Genomic DNA, 11,876 nt, shown 5'->3' on the forward strand with positions numbered 1-11,876 from the left:
CACACACACACACACACACACACACACACACACACACACACACACACACCCGAATACACGGGAGCACAACTTTGTTTGCACCAACCAAACAGTTTCACTTCAGTCGATCGTTCGCAAACGCGGAACAGTGGTGGGATGGTGATGGGCAATGCTGGTACTTTTGCGAACCGTATTTAAAATCACGGTGCCGCCACACAAACCGCGAATCGGACTACAACCCCCTATTCAGTTTTTCGCGTTCATTTCACACTTTAGTTTATCTATTCAATCCGCTATTTCCCTCCACACGCATCGATTGCACCGTGTCACCGGTGAACATGAACATTGAACACGCAACACACGTCGATTTATTCCGAAAGTAGAAAATTACAAAATTCGCTGTAGTTAAAAATAGAATGGATTTTATTTGCTCGGCTCTCGGCCATCTCGGCTATTGTGTTTGTTTGCGCTAATTATATTTTTTGTTTGTTTCATGTTTGCGTTTTAAGCTCGGCGCTGCCACCCGTTTTTTGTTGTTGTTGTTGTTGTTGTTGTGCTCTGGAAGCAAGTCCAAACAGGCTCGTTGATGCGATATTTCGAATGCAAGTTTTATGTTTTCAAAACAATCTTACATTGAATGGGTGGTTTTACTGATTTAAAGCTGTGCCGACCGAAACATGGTCGCAACACACGAAACGAAAATAAACACACACACACACACACGCGATGAACATTCACAGTTACGGCCACATCTCTAAATATATACACCTGCTGATTAGGCCACAATATCGCTAGTATTTTGCGATTTACAGTAAATTGGCACGTTACAATTTCAGTTCTAGCAAATATAGACTTGAATGTTTCAGTCACACTGATGGACTAAATGCCAGTCCTGCAAAACGACGAGTTGCTGGAAAACGACGAGTTTTTTTGTAATTTTTCGTTGAATTTAAAGAAACTAGCCATTCTTCTCAGTTGAACGCAATGGAATACATCAAATATATAATTTGAAGTAGAATTCGGAGAAATGCATCATTGCATCATCGAATTTCCTATTAATTCGAACGATTTTCAACAGTTTTGTAATTTGAACATTTAAATCTTTTGAGTAATTTGTTTTTTTTTTGCTTTTCGTTTTGATTCGGAAAAAAATTGTCGTTAAAATAATTTTTTTGACAAGTTTTTGAATTGAGTCGAAAAATCGGTTGAAAAAAAATTTGACTGAAATTCCTCGAAATTCCTACTAAATTCTTTGTTGTTATTTTTGAATAATTGAACAAAACACAATTTTTTCTCACTTTTTTTTATTCATCCTTCATTCGAAAAATGTCAAAAATTCACTTTAAAAAAAAATCTCAATTTATTTTCATCGGTAGAAATGATCGTTGTCCAGTGAAAATCGTTTGTTCGATGTTGATTGTTGGGGAAAGCCGCGACGAATACAAGTGGTCACATTAAATGTATCGCATCGACTGCGCGCACGATATGAACGCAATCGACCACATTCCAAGACTATCTGTGGTAAGCCAAAGGAAAAAAATGCATCGTCTTCGACCCGGTTGTCGAATAAAAAAAAGAGGCAACCGATGGCGGTGGCAAAGGCGAAGAAGAAGAAAAAGAAGCAGCGGCAGCAGCAGTAGCAATAGCAGGCGAGGGAAGGGAAAAACGAAAAAGCGAAAATATAAAAACGGATACCCATACATCGAAAATGTGAGCAACGAGAGCGAGCTCCTTATTTGATCGCATGTGCGGTTGTTGTGCTTGTTTTTATTTCTACTTATTTTGTGCTTTGCAGCGTCTTTCACCCCGCTTCGCTTCGCCGCGACAAGAAAAAGAAAGAAGGAAGAAAGAACGAACGGGAAAAAGAAGTAACGTAGCGAGAAGCGATGCTTCAAGTAGAGTAGAAAGAGAAGGTTCCACATCTATCCATGACACATCATCATTATCAAATAGAACGGGCGATGACGACAACTCGCTCACACTCGAAAGTGTGCTTCGGTTGGGCGCAAAAAAAGAGGAAAAACAGCGACACAAAACACATTCACACACCTCTGCAAAACATCAAAATGGTCCGTAGGGCGGGTGAGTGAGCGAGATAGAGTGAGCGTAAGTCTGTGCATAAACGCAAACGCACACACACACAGACTCACACATCCACGCAGATACTCCAGAGCCCCCGAACATTATGCGGAATTCTCACACGCGGTTACGAATCTTCACTTCCCGCCTCCACAAATCTAACCATTTTAAATTTTTCATTTTGGTCGCAATAAGTTCACCGACAAAGATGAACGAATGACGACGCGTACGCGAATGGAAAAAAAGTCAACAACAACAAAAGCAACGGTGGCGGTAGCAGCAGCGGCAGCAAAAGTAGTAACAACGATGATGATGGTGAAAAACATAAGCAAAAATAAAACCAACATAACAACAATTGTGCTTACTTCTCTGGCACAAGCCAGCACGCGAAGCCGCGAGAGCATAAAAATGTCGACAGCATAAAATATTCGGCGAAAAGGCAAAGTATGCTTTGCCAGCCCAAATAAATGACGAACAACCATTATTGCGAAGAAAAATCATTTTTCACAAAAATGAAGCAAAAATAACTGCGTTAACCGAATTGACGTTGGAAACATATGCCTCACACTCGTCTCGTTTGCAATCGAAATATAAATTTTCATTTGAAGCCTGATGAGCTGCGTATCACCATGTATACCGCACTCAGCACACCAAAATGCAAAAGTATTTTATGCTCGATGCTCTTTTTTTCCTCTTGCGCGATAACAATAAGTTCAAATGCTCGCACAGAGCTTGGGCGAGTGAATGTCGTGCGCATGAAATATAAATATACGAGCGAAACGAACGAAATTTTCTTTTTATTTTCATTCATTTTGAATGGATGACTTCCCCTCGCCTTGCCGATTCGTGGTGCCCACCACGTTTGCGTTCATTACAAGCAGCTCGTTTGGTCGAGGCATACCAATCTTTTGCGGCCAAATATTGTGGTACCAAAGTGGAATAAACGTAAAAGAGACAGCAACAACGACGACGACGTCGATGACGGCGACGACGAGGAGCAAAGGGATTGGGGTTGGAAACGAACCAACAAAAAACATTCTCCTATGTATGGGTTTTTCTTTGGCAACAAGCAATTTCTCTTTTTTTTTTCTCTGGCCAACTTCAAAAGACAGCACTCCATATCTTATTCACCAGCTCCTTTTCAAACCGATGAAACTAAAAAAAAGAGCTTCCATTTTTGGCTTCACATATTTATTTGATGCCAAAAATGGTAGAGAATAGTATTTGGCGATTTAGTGAATAAATCACAATTTTACCACCTACAAAAAAAAGCGAAGCGAACGATGTAAAAAGAAAACACACATATATACGGTACAATCAGGATTGACGAGCGAAAAAAGATGTGCCGGTGAATGTGTGTGAGCGAGTAGAGTGTGGAGAAATTCGATTCGAAAGAAAGCACACATAAGCCTCAAAATGATGATTGTAGGCGGAGTCTCAGTGGCTAACTCTTATCGGGCGAACGATGAGGATAAAAAATAAAATAAAAAGCGACGACGGAAAAATACACAGTGCGCTGCATTTATGCGGTACACATCCATAGTGTGTAGAGTGTGCAGTAGCGCAAGCCAACGATGAGTGCTCGATATATAGCGCACAATAAAAGTGCAAAATATATATATATATAGAAACAACAGTAACCACCGCCAAAGTAGTACATTTTTTCCCGGCCACATCGTCGTCGTTCGGTGGTTTCTTTCGTGGTATGCCACGACGTCCTCCGCAAACCTTAAACGTCTTCTTCACTCCGACTGAGCGGCCACATACCAGAAAAAAAAACCAAATGATTGCGATAACAGCAACCCCGACAACCATTGCCGAACGACAACGACGACGACGTCGTCGTCAGTGCCAAGAAATGAGATCAGTGCACGAAGAAAAACGCCGCTCATATCAGCACGGCGCGCAAGCAATCGGAGAGAGAAAAATGTGGAAAACACATTACGGCGGCCAAATAAATTGATCCAAACGCAAACGGCTGTCGGTTATGGCGCACCATATCGCTCTTCTGCAATGATATTGCTTGTAAATTTAATGTGTCTACTTTGAAATCGGTTTTCTTCCATTTTTTTTGCTCTTATTTCGGTCGTCATGCGGCGCAAAACGTCTAACACTGTCGTTCGCAAGAAGTGACGCAATACCATTTTCTTCTCAACACACTCTTGGCAACAACAACAGCCCGGACAATAGAACAAGAAACTGTAGTCTCTTCGTTAGCAATTTCTTGCGCTCAAACTGTTGTGAATGAGGGGAAATATGTTGTACCGTCTTATTGTTGTTATTTTTCAATGGATTCTTTTGCTTTTTTTGCATAGATGAAATCCCTGCTCTTCCCCACATTCACATCTTACTACAGGATTTTTCTCCCACTGAACGGTTTTTCGGTCGTTTCTTTGCAACACAATGCATCTTCAAGTTGAAGGAGAAATTATTTTTCTGTTTTTTTTTTTCAAAGAAAACTAGGTGATGTGAATGTCTTTCCACAATACTCGTACCATTCTGTGGCAGTCGTTCAGTATGAATGGATGTTTCATTGCAACTTGAGTGCCTCAAGTTGATTGACCGTTTTAATTGAGTCGTGTCCTTTTCAGAAGAAATTGTTTCAATTTTCACTGTCAACGTTCTTTATCATTCTTCTTTATTCAAAAACACTTTTCAATTCGATTTTTTTCAAAAAAAAATTCTGTTTTTTTAGCATTTTATTACTATTGCAGATTCTCCTTCGAAAAATCCCCGAATCCCATTCCAAAGCAAAATCGTTGCATGTTGAATGTTATATGTTTTAAAATGTTATTTATACAAAAAAATTATTCAAGACCCATAAATCTGGCGGCTTTAAACAATAAAATATCAAATATCGTACAAAAAGTGCGATTTCATTTCAAAGTAAATGACATGAAACATCACATTCGATTCATTTGATGCATTCGAATGACGATGGCGAAGGCATTTTGCAGTAGGTTGTTTGTTTTCACTCGATTTTATTCGAATAACAATCTGTATCATCCGAAACAGTTACAGCTCCCATGTGTGTCGTACGGTTGAAATTTGTTGCAGCATTTTATCTAAATGCTGAGTGCCAATTTTCCGGCAATCGAGACTCTCGGTCGAATAACAAAAAGTGTGCGATTTTTTTATTCATACAGAAGAGGGATCTTGAGAGTGAGGGAGAGTTGTAGTTTTTTTTCCTCTCGGTTGAAAGTCGTGTTTGGGTCTGATGCACAAATTTTTCGGTAATTTCGAAAATCATCAAAACAAATTCATACAACGAAAATTCGGAGCGATAGCAGGTGCTTAGGCGATAAAACGGGAATTAATGATACGAGTCGGAGATTCACTTCTGCTTTCAAAAAAAGGAGAGAAAAAAAATGCAATGGTTGCCATTAAATAATGGTTAGCCAGTAAGGTTTTTACAAGTGAATTGAATCCAATGGAAATTAAAGCACACATAGTGCTCGTTACTTTTTGATTTCCGCTCCCATGCTAACATCACATGTTCTATAATTATATTGTTCATCGCGCACCATAAAACCCACATCACCAACAAATTAGTTATTCATGTTAAAATGAGAACAGAAAAAACAGATTTTTCGAAATGTGTTTGTTCAACATGAAAAAAATCAAAACGAAAAAATGGAAAATCTTTTGGTTCAAAAAAAAAAAAAAAATCGGGGCTGAGCGACTTTCAACTTTTTGCCACCCTCGCATAAAAAATGCACAGTGAAAGCAAAATCCACGGTCGCCGACACAAAATTCACGGTCGATGTGCTCGGCTTCATTTTATTCCGTATCTCCAGTGGGATCGATTTTATTGAAACATTAAGATGGAAATGAGATGATATTGAAATATTTATTAGTATGGCTGTGTAAGCACATGTGAATTTTGTCTTATTCGCTGTCGTTGACTTTATTCAAGGGTACAAACATTCAAGCTGACGGTTTTTTATACAGCTGATGTTAGAAATGATTGGCGGTGGAATGATTAAACCAGTGAGCATTACTGTTTTATCAGGCAAATTCACTCTTTTTTCGGAGGGCGTTTTGTTTTCACTTTTTATTGCTCACATTTTTGCCATAAAATGTCACATTTCGAATCTAATGCACGGTCCATGCGAAAATATGGCATCGTTTATTACATCTGATTGCAATTTCGATGTTGAATATTGCTGCTCGACCGCTGCATTTCGTTCGCATGAGATATAATAACCGACACCACTTTACTTTTATTGAATGTGGATTTACTTTTCGCATTTTTTTTTCTTTTTATGCATTGAATAGTATCACGGAAAATATTAGAGTAATATCAATGGTTTCTAATGGCCTTTGACGGTGACAATGTTAGCGAGAATAAAGCACAAGGATCGACGTGTCGCTTGTTAAAATGTCTAACGAGACAAAGGAAAATAAAAGCAAAACTTTGGTCACACGCTTCGAATACAAGATGAGATCAAACCAATCGATGTTCGTTCAGTGTTTTTTTTTTCGATGACGATATGTAATTTCTATCCAAGGTAGACTCACCAAATCCATGTCGATAGTAACAATTGATGTCGTCCAAAAAGCAGTCAGTTTACCACTTGCATCGTTGTTCGTATCTTGTTTGTGTCATGTTCAAGTGTAAATTCAGCAGCAGTGCAGATACAAAGAGCCGAATATCGAAACAGGGAAAACGATTCGATAGAGGAACAAAAAAGTGCGACACAAAAAATGGGTTTCAGTCTTAAAATGGCATTATTGTTATTTGTGTGTGCATATGGTTCACTGATGTTCACAATTGTAAGGGTTTTGTGAGACAAGCGAATAAAAGTACTGCTGATAGTCATTAAGTGACCCAATAAAAAAAAGGATACCAGTTTCACTTGACCATGCATCAGACCGTGCACGACGATGATGATACGTGCACTCGAAACGGTCCGTGCGAATGAACCGAACACAGGTGACGGGGGATGGGAACCGATATCTGTCGTAAATGGTCCATCGTCTGCATCAAATTAAGTGTGTAGGGAAAAAAATTCAATAGGATGACTCTTTATCTCTCTCTCTCTCTCTCGACACAGCCTTTCTTATCGAAGCCGATCATTGTAATCATGTGACATCAGTTGATTGAACCAATTTGTTTTTTTTTTGTGTACGTTGCAAACGGCTGGCAGAGCAAATGACAATAAAAACGGTATATTAAGACCAAATGATGCACCCACAGCCATTGGTTTAGGTTTGACAACGAAACCGAAAATTGTGTAGATATATATTCTACATTTTCCATCCATATTTCTGTTTCACTTGAAACCCATTTCAGAACTCTGACAATTTTTCTCAGAGTGCTTGATTTTACTTTTTAATTCAATTAGAACATATTTCCGTAGAATCCAATTTCCCTTCCGAATGCTCGCGAGAATAAGAGTTTTTAACGAGTTTCGTTCGCATTCAACATGATCGAAAGCATCCCCATAATGCACATAATTGCCCTTAATTCTGACTAATATTCCGTCATATGTGAGAAAATGGATCGAATAACATCACACACACACACACACACACACACACTATATTCTCATATAACTTACCACCTCACATACACAGCGCACACACACAGTGTGTGTCATACACATAATCTTAACCAAATTATATCACGCTCGCGTCGCCTATTTCCCGGTAACGAAATTGAAAATTTAAAATAATTTATTAGACATCCACTCACTCATTCGCTCACTTCATCCTATCACAAGTTTTTCGGTAGCTTTTTGTCACATTCGGCCCAGTTTCGGTTGTGAGATGTTACAAACGTTGGGTTCGAGGATAAAAATCGGAAATATTTTAAAGTCATGCACTAGTAGAGCACTGTTGTACGATGCCTCTCAGAAAATGTCGAAATCCGTAGCACTCAAATAATTTGAGGGCCAAATATTATATTTCCGATTCTCATTTCCCGGGAAATTGCTCATACGTGAATTAAATATGCTTGAAAAGTTCAACGAATTGTACTGACAGCACTTTTAAGAAGCTCCAAAATATTCCACGCAAAAATCCATTCATCAAAAGTGGAATTCGTGCGTTTTTTTTTCGTGAAGAACTCTCACGTGATAATGCTAATATCAAAAGTGAAGGCCCAACAAGCAAAGTTTCCCAACGGAGTCTACAAATATTGAATCAACACTGGCAGCGTGTTGAATTGCTTTCAAATACACCATTCAAACCGAACTAGCATTGGGGTAAATACGACGAGGTGTTTATTGGGTCTCCGAAAAGTTTAAAACAAAGTTCATTATAAATAATCAAAGACCATTAGATTGCTAATTTTATTTTTACCGTTCGGGCGTCGATTTATGCATACGTGTTTTTATTATCAAATAGAATGTGTTATACACACGAGCAACATTTTCAGCCAAAGTTTCACGTACCATTTGCTCACCGTTGCCATTATCGTCATCTTGAGAACGGTGTGTGTGTTCGTGTGTGTTCGTGTGTGTGTGTTGAGAGAGGTAACGCGCATTAATATCTCTCTATATTAATTTACCTTTGAAGCATCCCATTTTTCTATGCTTCGCACGTTGTAACATCGCATAATGGAAAATGCTCGTGTCAATGACGGCGCCTTTTATTCACAGACTTACACTTCAATTTGTGATCCTGGCACGATGCGTGTAATAATCTATCTGATGAATGATTTTCTGTAATCATATGAACGAAATGGCTTTTTCGGTACTTTCATCATGTGCGTGTCTCATCTTTGCATACATCGCATGTATTTGCGACATCATACAGAGAATCATTTGGTTCACGTGTGGGTGAATTCATTATTATTATTATTATTCCACATTTACGGCATACAAAATGAACGGAACCCTTTTTCTTATCCGATTTAACGCGCTCGCATTCACATTTTCAAACTAGAATTCAGTTGCATTCACACACACCGGATCCTTTTCAATACTCATTATGAATATTATCTCACAGCATGAGCTGCGTCGAAACATTTCTTTATTCAAAGGATTTTTAGGTCGATTTCTTTCTTTAAATCATGTCATGTGTTAAGTCTTTGTTTCAGAAGATGACAAAAGTGCTTTTGACATAATTACAAATTGTCATTTAAAATCTCTTTTAGCATATGGCATATTTCTGTAGTAATTTCTACTGTTTCAATGCAAAAAATCATACTTTTATTGAAAATGTCGTGTTTTTAAATTCAAACACGAATAGTTTTTAATATAAACTTTATGCATTTTGCGAAATAGATTAAAATGTATACCTTCAACCGAGAAATGTTCGAAATAAGCTAAAAATTCCACTTTCTGAAATGAAAAATAATTATATTTTCTTTTGGAATTTTGCCATCTCATTTTTCTCCTATTCTACTTAAGTTCGTTTTTTTTCTTTCCCATTTCCGTTTTCATGTTACTTTCAAATATCTTTTTTTGGTTGAACCATTTCCTTTAGTTATAATCAGAGCGTGTTTTGAGCTGACATTAGCAGCACAAACTAATGTCAGCAGCTTATATCAGCAGCTGACGTTAGTTAGTGCTGCTACCGTCAGCTCAAAACACGTTCTGGTTTTAATCCACGGAATTCATACCCTGTTTCGAGTTGAAAACAACAGCAAGAAAACTAAACTCCTTCAGATCATCCAATGTCCATCCGGTTGGATGTAGATGATGTTCGACAAAACTTTTGTTTCAATACAGCAAATCCACGTCAAAATCTTACCTTTTCTATTGATAAATAATTCTGATTGCATTCATATTAATGGTGAGCTCTGGTGCTTTGCTCCATCTCCCCCATACATTCAGTATGCATGGGAGCATCTAAATAAAAAGAGATAATCTGTTGTGTTACGTTGTAATGTGATATCGAACTTGAGCTGAGCTTGCATTTCCGATGAAAAGACACATCAAATGCATTGGCAAAAACAAAGAGAATCAAATCCTCTCTCTCTCTATCTGTCCATTGAAAATTGTATGTTCGCAAACTAGAACATATTCCTGTTTCGTTTAGTTCCCATGATTTACATGCGAATGCATTAGATGCTTTCATGAATTAAGTCGATACTGTGTCGCTTAGAAGACCTTTTAAGAAGATTACTATTTATATATATTTTTTGTTTAACCAATCATACTGTAACTGGGATGCCATTATGCTGGTCGTTCTCCAACTGTGACGTGGTTTAAGTATGTGTGTGTGTGTGTTCCTCGCTCGGTCTCCCGTCCAAATCATCATATGCGTACAAAATGTGCATATCAATTGTATTTAATTTCACCTTTTTCGACCCTCAATAAAATTCGACATGGCAGATGAATAGAAAATGCTCCGGTACGTTGCACACGGACCGACTCAAACTCTTTCCATTGAAATGGATCCATGTATTTATTTGCATGTGATATTTAAACATAGAGCAACAGAAAAAAAAGAAACTTAAACAGTAACCATGTGCAATTCGTTACATTAAACGACAATTCTCGTTTTTTTTCACTCCTCTCCGCTCTTCCATAGATTGATGTGGCTACTAAGGTGAAGCAAGTGTGAGTGTGGATGCATTAGCATATACTATCGTCGTCTAACTCGCTCTCTCACTTGTCAAAAGAAACTTTTGAACTAAAAGAACTCAAATTGCAGAAAAAAAAATAAAGAACATCAAGAGACAAACACATTTGTTGTGCAGTTTGTTTCGAATTTGTTGAAATAAGACATTATTCGCCGCAGTCTCTTTCCCTCCACCGCTTTTGCTGCCCATTGGTAGCGACAATGGAAATCGTATGGAAATTTCTCATGAGAATTCAACCAAATGCCTGGGCACAGCTGCAGGCTAAGAAATTCTAACTTTATTTATTTGCCATTTTCAATATACACATTCAGGCTCAAATGGTGTGTGTATGTGTGTGTGTGTGTGTTTTGCGAGCCGAGTAGTTATCAATAGTCCATTTGTACGTTGTATCGATTCAGCTTCGAAAATGATAAAGTCTTTTTCCCATTGTCCGTTTTCTCCCCTCTCTCTTTCACTGTCTCACTCTAGTTCGCTCGCTCGCTCGGCTTCCGCTCGATTTCAATTCTATTTGTGAACCGCACGCTGGACAGAAGTCAAGTTTTTAACAAGAACAGCAAAAAAAAGAATAGAACGAACGAACTTCGTTCAATACGGCGATTTCGACGAATAAAGTTTAAAATTGCATTTTAAATTAGAATTGAATTGTCCTTCTGCTAGCTGCTTACACATACGGTATACAATACGAATGAATTAATTTCAACATTCTGTCCAATGGTGGAGAAGACGAAACTTAGTTTCGTATACATTAGAAAGAAATTTTGTCCAAACCAAACACTTGAAATTAGATTTTCAGACGAAACGCTGAACGAATTTCTGGTTGTGAGATAAAAATATGGTTCCAGTCACAACAAAAGCAAAAGAAGCAATTCAATTTACAAACATGGAATGCACTTTTCAGCTTTGAACGGAATCCAAAATTGTTGGCGAGATATGCTGCTGCTGCTGGGTGTCTGTGTAACAAAGCTCATTTTTCTCTCGTCCATCTCACCACTAACGCCATTAAGCGGAAACACTATTCTCGACTTTCTCGTTTGCACATTTTTATTTTTAGCTTACATAATTGAATTAGATTCTTTTTTTGTTTGTCGTCATTCTCCAGTGCAACTGTATGCAAGTTGGGCAAATTACAATACGCATACCCACAACTTGTTCCAATTTAAATGAGCGTCCAGTTTGTAATTTGAATTTTGATTGGGTGTTGTTTTACAACAATGAATTCGATAGCAATGAAAAAATCCATTTGGTCATTTGGTTCTTGAGAGAAGGCTCTTTTTATTCATTG

General features: G+C 38.0%; 1 protein-coding gene across 1 annotated transcript in view; it reads right to left on the bottom strand.

Moving 5' to 3' along the window:
- The window catches only part of LOC129565535 (uncharacterized membrane protein DDB_G0293934), a 27,323-nt gene extending 25,830 nt beyond the window's left edge, over positions 1–1,493 (bottom strand). The window contains exon 1 of the mRNA XM_055440521.1: positions 1,278–1,493. The gene's annotated coding sequence lies outside the window, so the exon portion shown is untranslated. The remainder of the gene's footprint in view (positions 1–1,277) is intronic.
- Between the last annotated feature and the right edge of the window lie 10,383 nt (positions 1,494–11,876).

This window comes from Sitodiplosis mosellana, unplaced genomic scaffold, assembly GCF_009176505.1.
Source record: "Sitodiplosis mosellana isolate CC-2019 unplaced genomic scaffold, AAFC_SMos_1.0 Smas_scaffold_3, whole genome shotgun sequence".
NCBI classification, from domain to species: Eukaryota; Metazoa; Arthropoda; class Insecta; order Diptera; family Cecidomyiidae; genus Sitodiplosis; species Sitodiplosis mosellana.